We start from the raw sequence: 17629 nt of genomic DNA on the forward strand, positions 1-17629 counted from the left end.
TTTTGATAATTTTGGTGAAACCCTCATAGATTTATGAGGATGAGAGATGGACAGGCTGATATGAAAAATTGCTAACCATTGCTAGCCATGGACATTTCTCAGGAGCATTGCGGTCAATCAAAAGCCAATTCAAAGTGGGGAAGACCATTACCTTTCTTTGCATAACAGCCAGTGATATGCTGTAAGCCAATCACTGTGATGCCTTGGTCGCAGTGTAAAGCAGTAACTGATTAAATGCATGCCAAAAGCATCCATGATGGAACCTTAGGTGAGATATTTGATCATTTCCACAGACCACCCAGAGGAGGACTGATCTGATGGGGGTACACAAAGACGACACAGCAGAGGCTTTTGAATAATGAATGCATTGAAGTTGTGAATGGTCCCCTCGGTCAGTCTGAAATAGTTACAGAAGTTGAGAGAAGCGCCTAGGCAGCACAGGCAGCAGCACCCGGCTGGTATTCTCCATGATGAATTGGTGGGTTATTTTCAGCCCGGCTCCCAGCAGAGCCCACTGGCACAGCTCCAGAGAGGGGTCAGGTTAGAACTTCGGACGGGCCCAGGGAGGAAGAATCAGCCGGACTGGGACTAGGTACAGTGGGCACCCGCCAGTCCTGTGAAGTGGATCCTGCAGGACAGCAGATGGAGGACCGCAGTTATAGAGACACCCTCCCGGGGCTCACTCAATCGCTCCAGTGGAGTCAGCCGGCTGGGCTTTGAATCACTCTCATCTGGCTCCCCATCTCTACGGGTCTCGGAAGTGAAATCAAAACTTGGTCTTCCAGATGGAGGGACATACAATCTACAATATGTCCTGCTGCACTCCATGCAACAGATTTATGACAGCCATAAAATGAAACAGCAAAAATGTAAGGGGCTTGTAAATAGTCAAACTTGATAGTTCTTTGGAGGAATGAAGTTAAACATTTTTGCCTTATATATTTATTTTGCTCACATGTCCTAAATTGTATTCACTGCAAAGTAGTAAATAGTGATGGTGGCATTCCACTAATCTGTATCCTAAAAACTACTATGACCAGATACTTTAGGATTGAATTGATAACATGTGCCACATATAATTAGCAAGGTTGGTAAAGGATTTTTATAAACAATTATAATCAATGTTGGACAATGGATGAAGATACTCTAAACTTCCATCTAAAATCCATCAGATAATCACTGAATTATAGCACATTAAATATTTTACTGGCACGGACAAATAATTAATGGAGTTCGGGTATTTTGGTGGGAATTCAGGTATTTAATTTGTCAAATTTTGCATTTTTTCTTGGAATGCACTTATATATATATTTTCTAATGGTATCAGGTATTTTTGGTTGAAATAAAGAAAATAATATGCAAGTAATGTGCATAATTACACTGGGTGTATTTGCATATATTAATACATTAACATAAAGGGATGGCATAGGCCTGCACCCACCAAAAACTGTCTAGGCCAATGACTGTGGTCTAGGCCTACCTGCACTCACCCGCGCTGTCTAGACTGCCTCATTAATTACTGTTGTGGTCATGTTCTGTTGCATAACTCAACAAGTGTGTCAATAGCATGATATCCTCGGATTAAAAATCAACAGGCTTGGCTCTAGACTACACCTATCTAAACATACTTTACATTGTTTGTGAGATCAGACATAATATCACTATAATCCGAGTGTTCATTTTCAGAAGTTGCTTTGATTTCAGAGCATCCAATTTGTAAACATTTCAACTGTACTAAATTATTTAAAAAAATATTTCACAAAACAATGAACACCCATCAAAATAAAGTTATATTTCTTCTCTTTCTTGTGATGTGAGTGTCGAGACGATGCGTTCAGTTCCTGACAAAGCTTTAGCGTTCTTGTAGATGCAACAGAAAAACTGTGCATTACACTGAGCCCATTTCAGCCATTGCTGAGGGGTGTTTGACAGGTCATTACAACCATTTCAGCGGTCGTATCGTTAACGGGGAAAAACGACAGGCACAGGCAAGAGTATGAAAGAGTCGCAGGAGTAAAATGAAAGCAATCAATCCAGCAAGATTTATTAAGTGACACGTGGATTTTGCACCCCTCAAACACAGGAAATATATGGCTGAAAAAGACAGATCCTCAGGTGGCTGGGGCAGGTGGGTGGGGTTGCTAACATAATATAGGTCAACATACAATACATTTAATGGTGATATCTTCCAAGCAAAAAAAAAAAATTGCAACATAAAATGTAACAGCAATAATTAATTGTTGCTGCCTGAAAATGCTGCTTCACTCTCAAAGAATATGAGAACAGTGACACTTTACATTATGAATTCCAGTGAGCCCTCTCGCTGCCAGTTTCTATCACTAGCTGTTCAAGGGCACCACACACGTATTCCAAACCTAGCCCGATTGGCTGGAGGTCTGTTCAGACATAGTGTGTGTGTGTGTGTGTGTGTGTGTGTGTGTGTGTGTGTGTGTGTGTGTGTGTGTGTGTGTGTGTGTGTGTGTGTGTGTGTGTGTGTGTGTGTGTGTGTGTGTGTGTGTGTGTGTGTGTGTGTGTGCGTATGGGAGGTTCTCCTGACAACGGGCCCACTTTCAATGAGGCACACCTGGCCCTCATTCATAATGGAAGGCAGATTTCATATAAATTTGGTGGCAATCTCTCTGTCCAGAGTAATGTTTAACAGCTGTAGAAACCCAGTAACGGCTGCATAATGTATAGATACGTCACATTTGTTTGAACCAGAAAATAAGGTCTTCATTGTTGAACCCCTCTCTCTCCGCATCCAGAATTGGCACTGCAACAGTACCAGAGGTAAACAACAACGGAGCAGCCACCCTGACACAATTAGATCATATCTGACACAAAGTTTTATTTGACAGTAGTTGCAGAAGCTGCAGCCAAGACAGCATGTACTGTACATACTGCAGGCTGCTACTTCCTTCATTAAGGTTTGTTGAGCAAAGATCGAATTCCAAGGCTTCCATCAATAACAGGAGCAAAACTTGAATGTCATTATTGAAATCATTGTGCAATGCAGAAGGTTGTTAATCAGTGAATAAGTCTATTCTTCCCAGGGCTGCTTTTCTAGTTATTGTTAGAACACTGTGGCACTTTTGTTTCATGGATTATATGGGAACAGGCTTGATTATTCAGGTTGGATGACGCATGCACATTGTGTAAGTGGATGTACAGTTTAGGCAGTGAACAAAATGTACATCCTTGATGTGGTTATTTGTTATTGTAGTTTGGTCAGGGCGTGGCAGGGGATGTTTGTTTTGTGTGTTTCGGGGTTTTTGATTTATGTTCTATATTTTCTATTTCTATGTTTATTCTATTTTTCTATTTCTATGTTGTGTTTTTCAATGACCTCCAATTGGAGGCAGCTGGTTGTCGTTGTCTCTAATTGGAGGCCATATTTAAGTGTGTTCATTTTTTCACTTGTGTTTGTGGGTGGTTGTTCCTAGTATAGTCTGTGCACCTTACTGGACTGTTTTCGTTGTTTGTTTTGTTTAAGTGGTTTTTCCTTCAATAAAAAAGAAGATGATCCACTCCTTATGACGACCGTTACAGCTATTCCATTTTTGTATGGTATGTATATTTTTGGATGTCCATCACCCATTTCATATGATATATTACAATTTGTTTTATATTTTACGAATTTGCAAAATGTATGATATGTTATGAATTCTAGCAAGGTGACTAGGTGTCTAACGTTAGCTAGCTAGCTAGCTAGGATGGGGGTTAGTGTTAAGGTTAGGGTTAGGGTTAGGGTTAGGTTAAGGTTAGGGTTATCTAAAGGGGTTAAGGTTAGGGTTAGGGGAAGGGTTACCTAACATGCCAAGTAGTTGCAAAGTAGCTAAAATGTAGTAAGTAGTTGAAAAGCTTCTAATTAGCTAAAATGATAAAGTTGCCAGTGATGAGATTCAAACTCACAACCTTTGGATTGCTAGATGTTAGTGTTATACGCCTGACCAACCACCCTCATTTAGTTTTTTTTGCGTTAAGTAACCATCTGTCTTATGTAACCATACCAAACGTTACAGTTCATATAAGGAAATCAGTCAATTGAAATAAATTCATTAGGCCCTAATCTATGGATTTTACATGACTGCGCAAGCGCGCAGGCCCCACACACTGGGGAGCCAGGCCCAGCCAATTAGAATGAGATTTTCCCCCACAAAAGGGCTTTATTATAGACAGAAATACTGCTCAGTTTTCATCAGCTGTCCGGGTGGCTGGTCTCAGATAATCCCGCAGGTGAAGAAGCTGGATGTGGAGGTCCTAGGCTGGCGTGGTTACATGTGGTCTGCGGTTGTGAGGCCGGTTGGATGTACTGCAAACTTCTCTAAAACGATGTTGGAGGCGACTTATGGTAGAGATGTAACATTCAATTCTCTGGCAACAGATCTGGTGGACATTCCTGCTGTCAGCATGCCAATTACATGCTCCCTCAAAACTGGAGACATCTGTGGCATTGTGTTGTGTGACAAAACTGCACATTTTAGAGTGGCCTTTTATTGTCCCCAGCAAAAGGTGCACCTGTGTAATGATCATGCTGTTTAATCAGCTTCTTGATATGCCACACGTGAGGTGGATGTATTATCTCGGCAAAGGATAAATAAATGCTCACTATCATGGATGTAAACACATTTTTGCACTAACTTTGAGAGAATTTTTTCTGTCAGCTCATGGGACCAACACTTTACATGTTGTGTTTATATTTTTGTTCAGTATAAATGGAGTGTCGCGGATTTACGTACATCATAATACGAAATGCTCTGCGAACAGGTTGTATAGTTAGGCCTGATTCAGCCTGATTGATGATCGCCCTCTCTCAACAGATCAAGAAAAAGGAAACCCTTTGGACAGGAGCTATCACAGAGGGTAAGTGAAAAATAGACTGGGACAGCTTGACAGCATGAGATAAAGTAAAAGGGACGAAGAGATAATTTATCAAAATGATCTGTGTCACCTGGGTCCAATGCAGCCATTTTTATTCAAACATCAAATCATTTCTGAGTAACAATTAAGTACCTTACTGTGATTGTTTTCAATTAAAATGGCCTAAAAGAAACAAAAACAGCTTTTTCTCAAGCATGAATTTTGCTATCACTGTCTGGGAGTGGTTTGAGTGGAGAGGGGAAAACAGAAAATGTGATGTTATTGGTAGAGAGATTTGGAAATCTCTCTTGTTGGTCTATTAACTAATATACTGCATGGTGAATTCTGAGACATTCGCATGGTCCTAAAGCACCCCGTTGCCTCATTTTGAATCACATTCCAATAATAAAACTGGGGGGGAACAAAAAGCAGAGACTTGTAGATAACCTGTAGCCAGTGGGTTTGGCGACGAGTATGAAGCGAGGGCCAACCAACGAGAGAGTACAGGCCGCAATGGTGGGTAGTGTATGGGGCTTTGGGGACAAAACGGATGGCACTGTGATAGACTGCATCCAGTTTGTTGAGTAGAGTGTTGGAGGCTATTTTATAGATGACCTCACCGAAGTCGAGGATCGGGTGGATGGTCAGTTTTACAAGGGTATGTTTGGCAGCATGAGTGAAGGATGCTTTGTTGCGATATAGGAAGCCGATTCTAGATTTAATTTTGGCTTGGAGATGCTTAATGTGAGTCTGGAAGGAGAGCATCACTACTCTGGATGGCTCTGACTTAGAATACGTGGACAACTACAAATACCTGGGTGTCTGGTTAGACTGTAAACTCTCCTTCCAGACTCACATTAAGCATCTCCAGGTGCGGGCAGGTGCGGGCAGTGATCGATTGAATAGCATGCATTTAGTTTTACTTGCGTTTAAGAGCAGTTGGAGGCCACAGAAGGAGAGTTGTATGGCATTGAAGCTCGTCTGGAGGTTAGTTAACACAGTGTCCAAAGAGGGGCCAGAAATATACAGAATGGTGTCGTCTGCGTTAGAGGTGGATCAGAGAATCACCAGCAGCAAGAACAACATCATTGATGTATACAGAGAAGTCGGACAAGAATTGAACCCTGTGGCACACCCATAGAGACTGCCAGAGGTCTGGACAACAGGCCCTCCGATTTGCCAGACTGAACTCTATCAGAGAAGTAGTTGGTAAACCAGGCGAGGCAATCATTTGAGAAACCAAGGCTGTCGAGTCTGCCAATAAGAATGTGGTGATTGACAGAGTCGAAAGCCTTGGCCAGGTCGATGAATGTGGCTGCACAGTAATGTCTCTTATTGATGGCGGTTATGATGTCATTTAGGACCCTGAGCGTGGCTGAGGTGCACCCATGACCAACTCTGAAACCAGATTGCATAGCGGAGAAGGTATGGTGGGATTCGAAATGGTCGGTAATCTGTTTGTAAACTTGGCTTTCGAAGACCTTAGAAAGACAGGGTAGGATAGATATAGGTCTGTAGCAGTTTGGGTCTAGAGTGTCACCCCCTTTGAAGAGGGGGATGACCGCGGCAGCTTTCCAATCTTTGGGAATCTCAGACGATACGAGAGGTTGAACAGGCTAGTAATAAGGGTTGCAACTATTTCGTCAGATAATTTTAGAAAGAGAGGGTCCAGATTGTCTAGCTCGGCTGATTTGTATGGGTCCGTATTTGCAGCACTTTCAGAACATCAGCTATCTGGACTTGGGTGAAGGAGAAATGCTGGAGGCATTGACGGGTTGCTGTGGAGGGTGCCGGGCAGTTGACCAGGGTAAGGGTAGCCAGGTGGAAAACATAGCCAGCCGTAGAGAAATGCTTATTGAAATTCTCAATTATAGTGGATTTATCGGTGGTAACAGTGTTTCCTAGTCTCAGAGCAGTGGGAAGCTGGGAGGAGGTGCTCTTATTCTCCATGGACTTTACAGTGTCCCAGAACTTTTGAGTTAGTACTACAGGATGCACATTTCTGTTTGAAAAAGCTAGCCTTAGCTTTTCTAAGTGCCTGTGTATATTTGTTCCTAACTTCCCTGAAAAGCTGCATATCACGGGGGCTATTCGATGCTAATGCAGAACGCCACAGGATGTTTTTGTGCTGGTCAAGGGCAGACAGGTCTGGAGTTAACCAAGGGCTATACCTATTCCTAGTTCAACATTTTTTGTGGGGCATGCTTATTTAAGATTGTGAGGAAGGCACTTTTAAAGAATAGCCAGGCATCATCTACTGACAGGATGAGGTCAATGTCATTCCAGGATACCCCGGCCAGGTCGATTAGAAAGGCCTGCTCGCAGAAGTGTTTTAGGGAGTGTTTGACAGTGATGAGGGTTGGTCGTTTGGTCGCAGACCCATTACGGATGTAGGTAATGAAGCAGTGATCGCTGAGATCTTGATTGAAAACAGCAGAGGTGTATTTGGAGGGCGACATTTATGAGGGTGCCCGTGTTTACAGATTTGGGGTTGTACCTGTTAGGTTCATTGATAATTTGTGTGAGATTGAGGGTGTAACGAGCATCGTAAGGAGTAGACCAAGGTGCAGCGGGAACGTGTATACTCATCTTCTTTATTTTTATTAAAAGAAGGAAAAAACAAAACACATATACAAACGACACTAAACAGTCCTGTCAGGTGCACAGACACAAAACAGGAGACACTTACCCACAAATCCCATAGAAAAACCACCCCTCTTAAATAAGAACTTAAATTAGAAACAACGAGGAGCAGCTGCTTCCAATTGAAGGTCAACCCCATTAACTAAACAGAAATAGAAAGACTACAACTAACAGCCCAACAAACCCCGAACCACATAAAACAAACACCCCCTGCCACGTACTGACCAAACTGCAATAACAAATAACCCCTTATACTGGTCAGGACGTGACAGAGGGCATCAAGCTTAGATTGTAGGATGGCCGGGGTGTTAAGCATGTCCCAGTTTAGGTCACCTAGTAGCACGAGCTCAGAAGATAGATGGGGGGCAATGAATTCACATATGGTATCGAGGGCACAGCTGGGGGCAGAGGGAGTTCTATAGCAAGTGGCAACAGTGAGAGACTTGTTTCTGGAAAGATGAATTTTTAGAAGTAGAAGCTCGAATTGTTTGAGTACAGACTTGGATAGCCTGCAGAGTTCTGTATTACTATCTTTGCAGTAGATTGCAACACCGCCCCCTTTGGCAGTTCTATCTTGGTGGAAAATGTTATAGTTAGCGATGGAGATTTCAGGGTTTTTGGTGGTTTTCCTAAACCAGGATTCAGACACGGCTAAGACATCCGGGTTGGCAGAGTGTGCTAAAGCAGTGAGTAAAACAAACTTAGGGAGTAGGCTTCTAATGTTAACATGCATGAAACCAAGGCTTTTACGGTTACAGAAGTCAACAAATGAGAGCACCTGGGGAGTGGGAGTGGAGCTAGGCACTGCAGGACCTGGATTAACCTCCACATCACCAGAGGAACAGAGGAGAAGTAGGATAAGGGTACGACTAAAGGCTATACGAACTGGCCGTCTAGCACGTTCGGAACAGAGTAAAAGGAGCAGGTTTCTGGGCACGATAGCATAGATTCAAGGCATAGTGCACAGACAAAGGTAAGATGGGATGTGAGTACATTGGAGGTAAACCAAGGCATTGAGTAATGATGAGAGAGATATAGTCTCTAGAGATTTTTAAACCAGGTGATGTCATCGCATATGTAGTAGGTGGAACAACATGGTTGGCTAAGGCATATTGAGCAGGGCTAGAGACTCTACAGTGAAATAAGACAATAATCACTAACCAGGACAGTAATGGATGAGACATATTGATATTAGAGAGAGGCATGCGTAGCCAAGTGAACATATGGGTCCAGTGAGTGGTTGGGCTGACTGCAGACACGGCGATTCAGACAGTTAGCAGGCCGACGCTAACAGTTAGTAGGCCGGGGCTAAACAAGCTAGCAGTTAGCAGACCTGGTTAGTAAGCAAGCAGTTGGCAGACCGGGGCTAGCAGTTAGCAGACCGGTGCAGGCAAGCTAGCAGTTAGCAGACCGGGGCAAGCAAGCTAGCCTTTGGGAGACGTCGCGATGGGGGTAAGTTTGTTTTTGCCTCTTCGTGCGGTGACGTTGATAGACCAGTCGTGGAATTAGTAGGGTTCCAAGTAGCTCTAGGTAGCTAGTAGGCCGCGATTAGCAGAATGGGCCTTCAGCGGACGTCGCGCCTGAGGGGCCTGTTGGAATCCTCAGGCAGATTATGTCGGTATTCCAGTCGTAGAGGATCGGCGGGGTTCCGTGCCCCGTACCGGCAGTAGAAGGGGTCCGGATATTGTAGCCCAGGAGTGGGCTTCGGTGGTAGCACAGGAGCCCTGGCCGGGCTAGCTTCAGGCTAATTGGTGCTTGCTCCGGGATGGAAATGCTAGCCAGGTGTAGTCACCCGGGATTGGGGTTAGCTAGTTGCGAAGATCCAGATGAAAATGTTCAGAGTTTGTGGTAGGAATCCGGGGATATGGGGGGAAAAAATTATAATAATAGGTCCGTTATGCTCTGGTTTGAGTCACGTTGTTCGAACTGGCAAGAGCTTTCCCAGCTAAAGGTTAGCTGATGACCGCTAGCAATGGTTTGCTGACTGATAGCTGGTAGGTAGTTAGCTGGCTAGCTTCAGTTGAGGGTTTCCAGATCCGAAGTAAATAGAAATACTTTAGAAAAAAAAACAGATCCACGCCACATTGGGTGAGGCGGGTTGCAGGAGAGTATTTAGAAGTTGAGGTTTAGGAAAATATTTTTAAAAGATATGCGAAGAAAAATATGTAAAAAGATATATACAAGGGACACGACAGGACAAAGACAAAGACGTCTGACTGCTACGCCATCTTGGATTAACATCTTGGTAACATCTTGCTAAATACATATAACTGACATACTTGGGCCATAATGTTGTGTTGTCCTCATTGTAAACACACATTTAAAGCCATTATTTGTCTTATTACATCAATCATTTATTCAGTTATGGCCATGCAAAATCAATGCAGTTCCTCCCAATGAAATGAATGGCAGCCATCTTAAAAATAGGCTGCTGGAACTGATTATAGACAAAATCTATGATGACTCTATGTAGCTAAATCTATGGTACCATGTGATAATAGAGTGCATCCCAATACTGTCCATTCTGTCTTGATGTACCCCAAAATGCATACATGTAGGACCTTTGACCCCCTAAGGTGGGCTCATAGAGATATCATTACCAATCCAATTTTTTCATACCTTAATTTGTAATGTTTTATGAAGTTAATAATATATAAATTGCCTTAGTATGAGAAGATTGTTCTCTGACAATACAACACTACATTTCATACCCTCAATCCTGTTGGCCTAACTATCCCCATAGGGGTTATAACATACTATATAATGCAGTGATAACCACATTTAGTTACCTCCGATAAGTGGTTATCGTACCAAAACATAACCCACAGACATGGATCTTAATGAAAATCGTCATTAGACTTTGCCACCCCAAATTGGACAAATATGTTAAAACTGGCGCTCTTGCCCATGGATTAATTGTACTGTGAGATTAAGAGACATCAAAGCCAGCACATATTTTGTTATGTCTTACCATGTTGAATGGAGATAACTAAGCAGCTTGAAGCAGTAAATCAATGATCCTTTAACTGTTAATCAATGAAATCTCATACCTCCACTCTCAAAAGACCACTAGCCTCATTGACATCAAACAATTAACACACAGCCTACAGAATGAGAGTTTATTCATGTCATGTGATGGTTAATGTTGACATAAAGAACATGGCAGAGCATAGGAAAGTCCAACTTGACTATGCATGTGTAAAAGTGTTGTTTTGAAGTCATTGTACATCTCAGGGGTATAAACACCAGGATAGTGCTGGGTTAGTCTATTTGAGCTTGCAGAGCTTGTTACAGTCGTCACAAATCACTGAGCCTAGTAATTACTATTGTATTCTCAAACCTGCTGTTAAATATATTGTTTTTGAGCAACATGGGAAGCCTCAGACTTTTGCTTTTGATTTGCAGTAATCAATTGGTTATACTCCCACATCTAACACCACAAACTAGGTCCCATTGTGAGTCCATTAAGGAAACGTGACTAGAGATACAAACAGGTTTCCATCTTTGTTACTCTCTATTCCCTTGAGGCGCTCACTATGAGTAATCCTTGTATCACACTGTCTCTTTTTCTCGCCGAGTCCCTAATATTATTTCCTGGTCTCCTTGTCACAAGCTATCTGTCTGTTCTACTATTTATTTATTTGATTATTCATTTTCTGTTCTATTCTCCTCCTCAAATGGTTCTGTCTCAAAACCCCTTTTTCTCCTGTTCAGATGTCTTTGTTTGCCCGTCTCAAAACACACAGCTCTGTTATTTAGGAGATTATTTAATTCAATATTTCCCATCGGCAGCCAGCCGGCACCATCAGCAGGCTTGAAATGTTCTACTTGGTAGGCCTATGCAAGCGTACTTTAGTCTTCTTTTCTTTCGTTTTTTTTGTCCCTCACATTTGAAACCGAAAACAATTCAGCAATGTAATACGATATTTTATCATTTCACTGTGATAACATTTTGGTTCAAAGTAAATATTTTGATCATACTAGTATTGTTTCAAATTCATTATCCTAATTGAAGTCTTATGATAAACAGAAGAGCTCCTTGTCCCTGATTGTGCATGCTGGAACTCTCTTTCTCATTGGTCTATTAACTAATATACTGCACAGTGATTTCACCACAGAAGGCCAAAACTCCCTCTCACCAAAACAGGCTGAAATTTCAGGCAGTCTTCTCAAACAACTCTTAAACTAAAAGGGAATCATCGTCATTTTCACAATTTCAGTATTATTCCAACCTCGTAGTGTGGAAATATATTCATATAACACACAGGAAACCACGTTTTTGCCGGCCCTGGTTCTTTAACCTGTCATGTTGCACCACATACTTCAATTAATCACGTGTTGATCCTGGGTATAAATACTCTAATGACAGTATGATAATATACAACCCATGGCAAAATTAATAAACCATCTGGGATTAATAGGATCTGGGTAATTTAGTCATTACCAAAGGCTATAATAAAATTGACAGTGATGTGCTATTCAGGCAATCCCTTTTAAACAAGTTGTTTAGACAAAAAGCCCTGCAACCTTTCAAATTTCCTCCCAAGCCATTTGTCAACATGCCCGCCAGACTTATACAGCTATTCACAGCCAGAGGAGAAGGGAAGTTTCTTTCAATGTAATTTAGTCCATGGGCCAGCAGAAAAATGTGCCCACTTTGGGATGGCAAAGGTTTGATGGTATTACATTGTTCCTTCCCCACAAGCCCCTGATCAAATCGATGTATTCTTAAAAAAGTAGCTTTCTATGTTTTTCATACCTTTATATATCTTGCTGTATTGGAGTCAATGCAATAGAATGTTCCCAGGCTGATAAAAGAATGTTGAGACAAGTTGGAATGTTCAGATTCTGATTGAAAATGACAGTATCTCATCTTAAAAACCATGGGATTTGGTACATTTTTGCTATCAGATCCAATGATTTTCCTAGACTGATTCATCACTGAAACAACAGCGTTACAAATAGCAGAACTACACATTTGTTTTGGTCCAAGTCCAAGAGATCCAAATCTGGTAGCGTATTGGTTTTATACAGTGCCGTGTATTCATGGATGCCAAGGAAAGCCAGGCTTCACAAAAATTTGACCAATAAAAAACAAAAATGTATATATATATATTTCGCCTCTCTGTGTTTTATTCGCAAATGCCTGAATGTCACATGAGAAATCATCAGAATGAGGGAAACAGCGCCCTCTGTCTCAGTATGTGTAGCCCATGTATCTAATGCTGTCTGGACCAAAAGACTATGACATGTTGCGGCCGTGGAATTTGATTGACTGATGGCAGCAAGCACTTGGCCTCCGTTGATAAAAAAATGATAAAATAATTAGCCAATCAGCATTGAGGTGAGCTCAACTGTGGGTTGTCCTGGTGCAGCAAAACGCCTCCCGAAGGGAGGCCAGTTTGGAGTTGGCTTCACACCAATTAAATCACATTCTAAGCAAAACTGCATTTCAGATTCTGGTCTGCTTGTGTTGATGTCCTGCAGGAGCTAGCTTTCTAAATCATCCCTTTCCTATACCATGGATGGATTTGGGGATTTGGACTTGTGGTTTTGACTTAATTCTCTGTACAGGTCAATGATTATGAATGACGGTGATTCTGATCTAACCATAAATGTATATGTTGTGCCACTGGCCTTAGACAATTTAAGTTCAATATGTAGCCTAGATGTAGCCTTGCCCTTTTAGGCTCACGTTAACTACCTAGCTAGCTTAGCTGGTTTATTGTTGCCCATGCAAGGATGTTAGGCTAGCAAGCATTTTAGATAGGTAGCATATGACAACAAAAACGTAAAGTATGACAGAGCCATAGACCGTTTTGGAATGTGAAAGAGAGGAGGATGGCATTGGCATTTACCGAGTCTACAAGTAGGGTGAGTCAACACTTTTTGTTTTACTTGTGCACGCACACACACAGAGAAATCAGTACCATGGACAGCCACATGATATTTAGCAACACTGATTAGACACATTTTTTTTGGTATCTTTAAGTTTGTTTTCAGTGTATTAAACAAAGCATAATGTTGATTTGATGTTTAAATGTTTAAGTTGATGGTGCTGGAATAGCCGAGGCAGTGCTCCTGTTGTCTTTGTGCTGACTTCCCGTAACTCTGTGGTACTAAATCAGTAGTATAGTAAACTGTTGAAAACATTCCCTTACTTGACCATGCTGCAGGTCATATAACAGTTTTTACATGCAATATTTGCTTTGTGGACTTCACCGGACAAATGTTACTCTTGTGCTGAAACAGACGTATGTGTAGTTGAATTTATTCTGCCACAGTGTGACTGTTGTCTTTTTGTTTTGCTGGCCTTATTGTATATCACGGTGGCGTATGAACGAATGGGTTATAGAGCAAACAACGCAATTATCACAACATAGGTTGTGATATGGCTTTTTTACAGGCTTGGCTTGGCTTCCTCTGTGATTTTACCGACGCACCACTACAGGTTTTATAGTTGCCTCCTGTAATAGTCTGTTGTATAGCAATACTCAGCATGCTAAGATGAAAGGTGTGCTCTGTAATTTCTTGAGTTGTCCCAGCAATTTAACACAAATATTTAGGTAAACACAAATTATCTCTAAAAAGGAACTTTGGTGAACATAGACTCTTCTGTCCCTGACCATCTTAAAATAATGCTCTCTAACCTTATGTTATTTAATGAAATGTGTCACATCCTGACCATAGAAAGCTGTTATTTTCTATGGTAGAGTAGGTCAGGGCATGACAGGGGGGTTTTCTAGTTTCGTTTTTCTATGTTATGTTCCAGTTTTGTATTTTTATGTTGGGTTTTGTTTGGGATGATCTCCAATTAGAGGCTGCTGGTCATCATTGTCTCTAATTGGAGATCATACTTAAGTAGGTGTTTTTCCCACCTGGGTTTGTGGGAGATTGTTTTTGAGTTAGTGTATGTTTCACCTCTGCGTCATGGTTTGTTGTTTTTGTGCTTTATGTGTATGTATTGCATAGTTTCACAGTGAAAATAAAATATGGAATGGCACACACGCTGCACTTTGGTCCGCTCCTTCCTACGACAACCGTGACAAAATGTGCTACTTAATCATTCTGTAGCCATTAGTTCAATGGCTAGTTGACAAATTTATTAGAAAAGAGGCAATTGGTGATTGGAGAAAATCCAGCGTTTTAGCAACCCTCAGCAGCCACTAACCAATACATATTTGAGTAGGCCCTGTAATACAATATACTATTTTTCCATAAATAGTGTAACTAGACACGATCTAGAAAGGCTGTAAACCTAAGGCTTTAATACTTCATCAGCTATGTAAGTTGATGCCCTCATCATCAGGCGGTTTGTTAGAGTGTTATGTTGGAATGTGGTGAATGTGACAGGATTCAAGACAAAGATTTTATATAAAAAAATATGGCATAATATTGTACATCAATATAATCACTACAAACCAGTGAAAGATCCCTTTAGGAATATTGCGGATACATTTTTAACATGAATAGTGTTTATTGTATATTTTTGGAACAATTTAGTAAATATTTTACAAATACATAAATATGATATATTTTGCAAACCAGGCTACATTAGTTGTGTTATCTGCATAACTATAACATATTTTTTATTACCATTAGGCATATTCCACCGATTATTGAAAGAGTTTTGGCAATGTCAGACCAATCCATTTAAAACCAATGAAGCCTGTTGGCGGTCATATTGGAAAATGTGTACCCTATGGTTAAATCAGCAATAGCTGGGCATCGTTGTTTAGACTTTTCCTAGCTTCATGTATAGTTTAGTACACTCATTATGAAGGCATTTTGAGAGAAATGGTTCTGTACCTCTTTGCTGGATGTAATGCATTCCTATGGGATTTCATATAGGGTGCAATGTACGGGGCAGGTTTCACATCACATTTCCTGATGTGAACACAATTTATGGAATCATATTGTATATAATTAGTAAATACTTGTAATTATTTTGTTGCATTTTAATGCAATATATTTGAAAATGATACAAAACCCAGCAATTCAGACAGCATTTTTGGCATATTTTTACCACTATTCTGGTAACATCTTGGTAACATCTTGCTAAATACATATAACTGACATACTTGGCCCATAATGTTGTGCTGTCCTCATTGTAAACACACATTTTCAAAATCAATGCAGTTCCTCTCAATGAAATGAATGGCAGCCATCTTAAAAATAGGCTGCTGGGACTGATTATAGACAAAATCTATGATGACTCTATGTAGCTAAATCTATGGTACCATGTGATAATAGAGTGCATCCCAATACTGTCCATTCTGTCTTGATGTACCCCAAAATGCATACATGTAGGACCTTCGACCCCCTAAGGTGGGTCCATAGAGATATCACTACCAATCCAATTGTTTCATACCTGAATTTGTATTGTTTTATGAAGTTAATAATATATAAATTGCCTTAGTATGAGAAGATTAATAATACATCATGGATTATTTGTGCTGTGAGGTTAAGAGACATCAAAGCCAGCACATATTTTGTTATGTCTTACCATGTTGAATGGAGATAACTAAGCAGCTTGAAGCAGTAAATCAATGATCCTTTAACTGTTAATCAATGAAATCTCATACCTCCACTCTCATAACTCCACTAGCCTCATTGACATCAAACAATTAACACACAGCCTACAGAATGAGAGTTTATTCATGTCATGTGATGGTTAATGTTGACATAAAGAACATGGCAGAGCATAGGAAAGTCCAACTTCAAATTCCGGCGTCAAATACAGTATATCATGGCAATACTGTAAATATTGAGTTTGATTCAGTGTTATAGTCAACTCTTCTCCAAGCTCAATTATTATTTATGTACTCTATGCATGAACTACGTACTTGACTATGCATGTGTAAAAGTGTTGTTTTGAAGTCATTGTACATCTCAGGGGTATAAACACCAGGATAGTGCTGAGCTTGCAGAGCTTGTTACAGTCGTCACAAATCACTGAGCCTAGTAATTACTATTTTATTCTCAAACCTGCTGTTAAATATATTGTTTTTGAGCAACATGGGAAGCCTCAGACTTTTGCCATTGATTTGCAGTAATCAATTGGTTATACTCCCACATCTAACACCACAAACTAGGTCCCATTGTGAGTCCATTAAGGAAACGTGACTAGAGATACAAACAGGTTTCCATCTTTGTTACTCTCTATTCCCTTGAGGCGCTCACTATGAGTAATCCTTGTATCACACTGTCTCTTTTTCTCGCCGTGTCCCTAATATTATTTCCTGGTCTCCTTGTCACAAGCTATCTGTCTGTTCTACTATTTATTTGATTATTCATTTTCTGTTCTATTCTCCTCCTCAAATGGTTCTGTCTCAATATTTCCCATCCGCAGCCAGCCGGCACCATCAGTAGTCTTGAAATGTTCTACTTGGTAGGCCTATGCAAGCATACTTTAGTCTTTTTTGTTTATTTTTTTTGTTCCTCACATTTTCATCCGAAAAGAATTCAGCAACTAAACAATATTATATAATTTCACTGTGATATAACATCTTTGGTTCAAAGTAAAAGTACACTGCTCCAAAAAATAAAGGGAACACTTACACAACACAATGTAACTCCAAGTCAATCACACTTCTGTGAAATCAAACTGTCCACTTAGGAAGCAACAATGATTGACAATAAATTTCACATGCTGTTGTGCAAATGGAATAGACAACAGGTGGAAATTATAGGCAATTAGCAAGACACCCCCAATAAAGGAGTGGTTCTGCAGGTGGGGACCACAGACCACTTCTCAGTTCCTATGCTTCCTGGCTGATGTTTTGGTCACTTTTGAATGCTGGCGGTGCTTTCACTCTAGTGGTAGCATGAGACGGAGTCTACAACCCACACAAGTGGCTCAGGTAGTGCAGCTCATCCAGGATGGCACATCAATGCGAGCTGTGGCAAGAAGGTTTGCTGTGTCTGTCAGCGTAGTGTCCAGAGCATGGAGGCGCTACCAGGAGACAGGCCAGTACATCAGGAGACGTGGAGGAGGCCGTAGGAGGGCAACAACCCAGCAGCAGGACCGCTACCTCCGCCTTTGTGCAAGGAGGAGCAGGAGAAGCACTGCAAGAGCCCTGCAAAATGACCTCCAGCAGGCCACAAATGTGCATGTGTCTGCTCA

This window comes from Salmo salar, chromosome 22 (genome assembly GCF_965601325.2).
Source record: "Salmo salar chromosome 22, fSalSal1, whole genome shotgun sequence".
Classification (NCBI taxonomy): Eukaryota; Metazoa; Chordata; class Actinopteri; order Salmoniformes; family Salmonidae; genus Salmo; species Salmo salar.